Genomic DNA, 5,835 nt, shown 5'->3' with positions numbered 1-5,835 from the left:
GAAGGTGCCTCGCAGGCACTTTTTGAGTCTTAAAGAAATTATCTACATCTAAATTGCAAATAGTAAAATTTCCTTACCCACCAATATTAAGGTGATAGCATCTCCACTATTGTAAAATTAATCAAACTTCTCTTACTGACAGAAACGTTAATTTAAATTTTTCGTCACAATTACAGAGAGAGTTATTGCAGCCTCTGACTTGTAATTAATTTCTCTTTCTTTTCATCACTGTGTTACAGCCCTTTGTAATAGTGATAAATGGAGTATCTACCTGACCTTTTTTTTTATATATATAATATAAATTGCTTTTAGGTTTAAATAAAAATACTTCTGGTTAATCAGTGCTTTTCCATAAACAGGAGGATAGGAGAGAATGATTTGGGGTTGTTTCACATAAGCATCACTGCAGTTAAGATGATATGCAGCAAGGGACAAGAGGCAGGAGTAGCAGGGACCAAATACACTGTCCCTGTGTTGTGTGTTGTCCCAGTGCAACCACACGTGCAGGAAATGGACAATTAGGAGAGATTTGCTGCTGCCAAGGAAGGCTTTAAAATAGGATTGACAGAGAATAGCAGTGCATCAAACCACTGGCAGGAGCAAGAACTGGGAGAGGTTGAGGCATAATTGTCACAAGGAGAAAATTAATGGGACAGTCAGTCAAATGTTTAAGGTATGTCAGCACAAGGAATAAAAGGGAGGAACTTCATATCTCATTTGTAATCAATGTTATAATTTAAATGCCATAGCAGAGGCTTGGTAGAAAATGGCTGTGGCTGCAGTGCTGATAGAAGAGTGTACAGCTTGTACAGGGAGGACTTGTCTATGGGGGAGAGGCCAATGCTCAGACTGAGGTCATGGTATGTCTGCTGCAGGGATCCTGGATCCTGCTGTGGGTTGTTGGGAACAGGCAGTCTGTCAGAAACAGTCAGCTATGGATCACCAAAGAAATGGGGGTGCATGAGGCTTCTGCTGAGCATCTGGCAGATTAGATCCGATCCCTGGTTGTGCAAGGTAGGATTTGGAAAGAAAGACACAGCAGGACATGATACCACGCAGCTTCACAGCTGGCTGGGCAAGAACAGATTTGAAGAAACAGGGATATGGTGGCAGAATGGGAAAAGATGAAAAGCGATGCAGGTGATGGTTGTGAAAGGAAAGGTCATAATTCAAACCATGATTCAATGTGCTTTAAGATTGACATAAAAGGTCAATGGGACAGTAAGAAAGACCAGTAGTGCTGGGCCCCTGAGCTTGCCCAGAGCCGTGGGGAGAAAACATCTCCCCTTTGCTCTCTGAAGCAGCAGCAAACACTATAGATGTCCAAATTTCTGCAGCTTTTAGGCCACTGGTGCAACCTGGATGTTCCCAGCTCTTGGAGCATTTTGAGAAGAGGCTAGAGCAGTTTTCGGGGCCTATTAGCAGTTACCTTCAAGAATATGAGGAAGTCTGAGGAGGTTCTAGAAAAGATGCAGGTAGAATGTGCCTCTGAAAGAGAGGGAAAAGAACTGGGCAAGCCTGGATTGGTCTGTTTGAATTCACTGTGGGGCAAATGATCCAGTGGTCTGTCCATATGCACTTGGAGCATCTCAGGTGATAAAGAACAGCCAGCACAATTGTCAGGGACACATCATGTCAGCTTCACCTAGTTTCCCTCTATGATAGCATGACAGGGCAGAAGGAGGGGTGTCAGACAGCTTGACTGGGGTGCAGCTTTTTGTGACATCTCGTGTCTGTTGCCGGAGCAGTTGAAGGAAATGGATTCTCTAAGACAGGTTGTGAGTGACTGGCAAATTTAATGTGCGGGGAGAGGTTATCAGTGTTTTGCTGTAAAACTGGAGAGGGCTTTAGGTGAGGTACCTTATGGTGCCTATCAGAGGTCTGGAACTATTCACTTGTGACTTTGCCAGTGGAATTAAGAGTCTACAGCCAGGGCCTGGAGATGACACCAACTTGAGAAAGGTGGCATCACCTTGGAGATCAGCATTAGAATTCAGTGGAACTGTGGAAAATTGGAGAAATTATTAGAAAGCAGTTCAGTAAAAAATAAAATTAAACATATATATATATGTCTATACATACACCACACCTGGCTTTAAGTTTTCAGTAGCAGAGGCAGAAGCTGAAAGTATTGGACTAAGAAGGGCAGGAAAGGATGTGAAGGCTTATCAGGGATCAGAAAGTGAATGGGTGAACAACTGCATGTTCTTTTAGAAAAGCCAAACCAGATAACCCAAGGTGTTGTATGGGCAAGGGGCAGGTGCCTGTTGCTTGCCCACACTGGCAGAGCAAAGGTTTGAGCAGTGTCTTGTTTGGGGGGTGCTGTGGGGAAGATGAAGAGCTGGAGGGATCTGAAGGACAGCTGTAGGAGCTTCACAGGGTGGGTCGGCATTTCCATGTGGAAAGGCTGGGGGAGATGGACTTTTTAATTTGAGGTAGTGGGAATCAGAGTGGGATGAGGTGGAAGCTTGGAAACTCTTCAATTTATTGCAGCAAGAGAGAAAGTAAGTGAACTATTCCCAAATCCTGGTGTGCCTTGGAAAAGGGAGGTCGAATGTTCAAATGGTTTTGTTAGAGGCTTATCCAGGGATATGGTAAACTGTTTTAGTAAAATCACTTGGGTATCATATGTCACAAGTGGCTGTGTGTCCAGCAGTTGATAACATTAATCCCTAATTACAGGCTATCTTATCTGAATTACTTTATGACATTCAGTGATCTGTGTTACAGGAGAGAATAGAATAAATTATGAGAATACTGCCTCAGGCTGTACAATCTCATAGATCAGTAAATATCAAATTCTGTGTATATCTTTGATAAGCATCCACTTTTTTTGATGCTTGTTTCCTTCTGGGTTAAGTTTCCCACCTGCAAAATTTGTGTGTCTGTGTTGCGGTCTTTGGGTTTCAACCAGACAAGTCTCCCGTTGGAGGCATTTGGACACCAACCAATTTGCCAGGCAAACTACATTTTTCACTCAAATGTAGTTAATGACCCAAACAAAATGAAATGCTTGTTACAGGTTGATTTAAACAATGTGGTCTAATGACAATGTTCTCTCCTTTCTGCCCACTCTCAATTACAATTCCACTTTATTTCAACTAGGCAAAAAGGAAACGAGCTTTTTAAACAAGGCTCAGAAACGTGTCTGTTGGCTGGAGGGAAGAGGAGGGGGACCCATTTAGCTGGAGATTTTTACTTTGAAATTTCCTGACAAAAATTAATTAGAAGAATCATGTAATTACAATAAATGTATCTCATTGGTCCCCAGTGGCTTGTTTCTAAACACTGAAGGATTATTTAGGCATTCGTGACAGCAACAAAAAGTAACAAATAAATGTAATGGGTTCTTTTTATATACAATAAAAATGACATAGAGTAGCTGCATGTTTTACTAATTTTGCTACAGGATCTTAAAGAGGTGGATATGGTTGTGCAATTTTGATTTTTGCTGTGGATGCAGAGGCTAGGACTGTACTTGCAAGGCCTGAGATGTTGACTGGTGTTCCTGCTTGTGTTCCACCAGATACCTGGGAAGAGAAATATCCCAGTACCCAGAAATGTGGCTATCTCCACTTGCTGTGTTGCCCAAATTGCATGTTCCTCCCATGAAATGGGAGATGTAAATATTCCTGAAAGCCAGAGAAAGGCTGGTAAATAACTCGAGAGGCTGTATGGAGCAGCCAGTGCCAGCCAAGGATAAAGCTCCATTGCCTGTGGTGGGACCACAAGAAGAGGTGGGTGCTTCTTTCACTGCCTGGTGTTCTACATTGACACAACTGCTCTGTTCCTCTGCTGTCTTTAAAGTGGCTTTTTGAGCATGCATTTGGGGTGCCTTAGGTTCTGCCATGGCACAGGTTTCTGCTCCCTCAAATCCAGTTAATGCCAAGACCTCTACTGGATCCTCCAGGGGAGGAATTGCAGATTGGAGGAAATGCTGTAAAAGCTGCTATATATCCTTCCCCTTCCCACCAGTAGTGCAGCCAGGGCAGCATTTTGGGTGATGTAAGGCAGTGGTGTGTGTACAGCTGCTCCCTGCCTTCCCTGGCCAGGCCCAGCTGGACTTGCCTCCACTGTGCCGAGAGCAGGGCTGGAAAACCACAGTGGTGTGAAGGCAGAGAGGTTTCACTGCAACTGAAGCTGAGCTCAGTGGCGGTTGTGGAACATGGTGGCTTGATTTTCATCATGCCTGTGATGAACTCTGTTGCTGTGTCAAAAGGGTTAAACCCTTCCTGGGGCACTTCTACCCCAAAGCTCAGTGAGGCAGGAGTAGTGCACATGTGGAGTTGGAGAAGGATTGGGATTGATCCACCTCCTCTGCTTCTCTCTGCTTGTTATAGGGCTTACACCTGCACAAACCTGAGAATTGTGATGTGATTTCATCTCCTAAATGCCTCAAGTTCAGGTCTTTTCTTATTTCTGTTTCATTGTGTCTCCAGGGTAAGTGAAGCTTGAAGGGAGAATCTCATTAATAATCATACAAATTGGTTAAACCAGTTATAAACATTTACATAAGGTGGACATGTGCCATCTTAATATGCTTACCAGTCCCCCTTCCCCTTCTAAATTATGTTGCTTACAGGGCAGAGGTCTCTCTAGCATGGAGTGAAGCTGGGTTACGTGTTTGATATGGCATGCTACTTTTTTTTACTTATTATTATTTTGCATAACTGTCCTGTTATACTGAACATAGCATAGTCAGATAAGTATGTAACTTAATTTTGGCTTGGATTCATCAAGTTGAGCTAGGTGGAAAGACTCATGATCTGAACATGCCTCTTCTTTTGTTGTTTTCTATAGAAAAGGAACCTATATAGCAAAGCTGGCCTGGCTGTGGGATGTTGGTAAGGTGAGCTGAATCCCACTCTGTGTTTGGATCTTAAAGGTTGTACATAAGAGCCGTTGGTGGAGACATATGAACACAGTAAATCTTTTTACCGCATGTACCAACCATAAAGAGAAGTGATCTTCAAATGACATCATCAACACAAAGGGCACTAGGAGAAGTTCCAATTTATGACACAATAAATCAGCAAGTAGTCTAGTAATGGACATTGAGCCTAGACAGTTTTGCAAAGTGAGTTCCCATATAAAATGGTATTGTGCATTGAAATGTGGGCTCCAAACCTGCTTAGCTAGTACCACTTAAGCTGCTTTAGTGAGACCATTTTGGATTTCCACAGTCGACCAATCTTCCCAAATTGCTCAGTGTCTAATGTAATCCCAGATGTATTTACCATACTTCATTGTATTTATAGAGGTGACTAGGCCATGAAGACATGGCTTATTTCCAGGGACAAGAAGTCCAGGTTCTTCAGTGCATTTCCTTCCCCTGAAAGCAATGCTGTGGCGCTCTCGGAGTTTGCGGTTGCACACATTTGTCTTTGCTCAGTGACGATGGTTGATCATTAGCAAAATGTATTTCAGTATTTATGGTTACAGGCATATTGACCTTAATGCTCCATACAGCAGTGATGGGATCACAGCCAGCCACCATGGGGGGAGGTGCACAGCTTTTCTGAGCAAAGAAAATGCCTCCAAGGCATGGCAGCTGTGAAGGGCAGTATGTAAAAGGAGTAAGTCCTTGGTTCAAGTATGATAAACTGGCTACTACAGCCTTGTTCCTTTTCCTTTCACTGGTTCTTGTCCTCATTTAGCACACAGGCACTGTTAAACCACATGCTTCTCTGGAGCTTTTCTGTAGAGCTGCCCTGCAGTAAAGGGATTACACTAATCGGTACCAGTGTGAGGATGTGGCCCACAGACATGTTTACTGGTGATGCTGCCAGAACTTGTGCTTCAGAGATGTTCTTCTCCAGCACAGTAGTGTCCAAC

The 5,835-nt window shown here is 43.3% G+C and overlaps 1 long non-coding RNA gene across 2 annotated transcripts; it reads left to right on the top strand.

Annotated features, from left to right (window-relative positions):
• The first annotated feature begins 903 nt into the window (after positions 1-903).
• Positions 904-5,524, top strand: LOC108638945. Of its 2 annotated transcripts, XR_001920172.2 has the most exons (4): positions 913-1,014; positions 4,341-4,440; positions 4,801-4,849; positions 5,443-5,524. It is a non-coding gene; the product is annotated as an uncharacterized LOC108638945 (long non-coding RNA). The 2 variants fall into 2 exon arrangements; XR_003915597.1 differs by lacking the exon at positions 4,341-4,440 and having other exon boundaries at positions 904-1,014.
• The last annotated feature ends 311 nt before the right edge of the window (positions 5,525-5,835 follow it).

This window comes from Manacus vitellinus, unplaced genomic scaffold (assembly GCF_001715985.3).
Source record: "Manacus vitellinus isolate BGI_N305 unplaced genomic scaffold, ASM171598v3 scaffold_14_pilon, whole genome shotgun sequence".
Lineage (NCBI taxonomy): Eukaryota > Metazoa > Chordata > Aves > Passeriformes > Pipridae > Manacus > Manacus vitellinus.
This window is presented reverse-complemented; position numbering and strand designations above follow the sequence as displayed.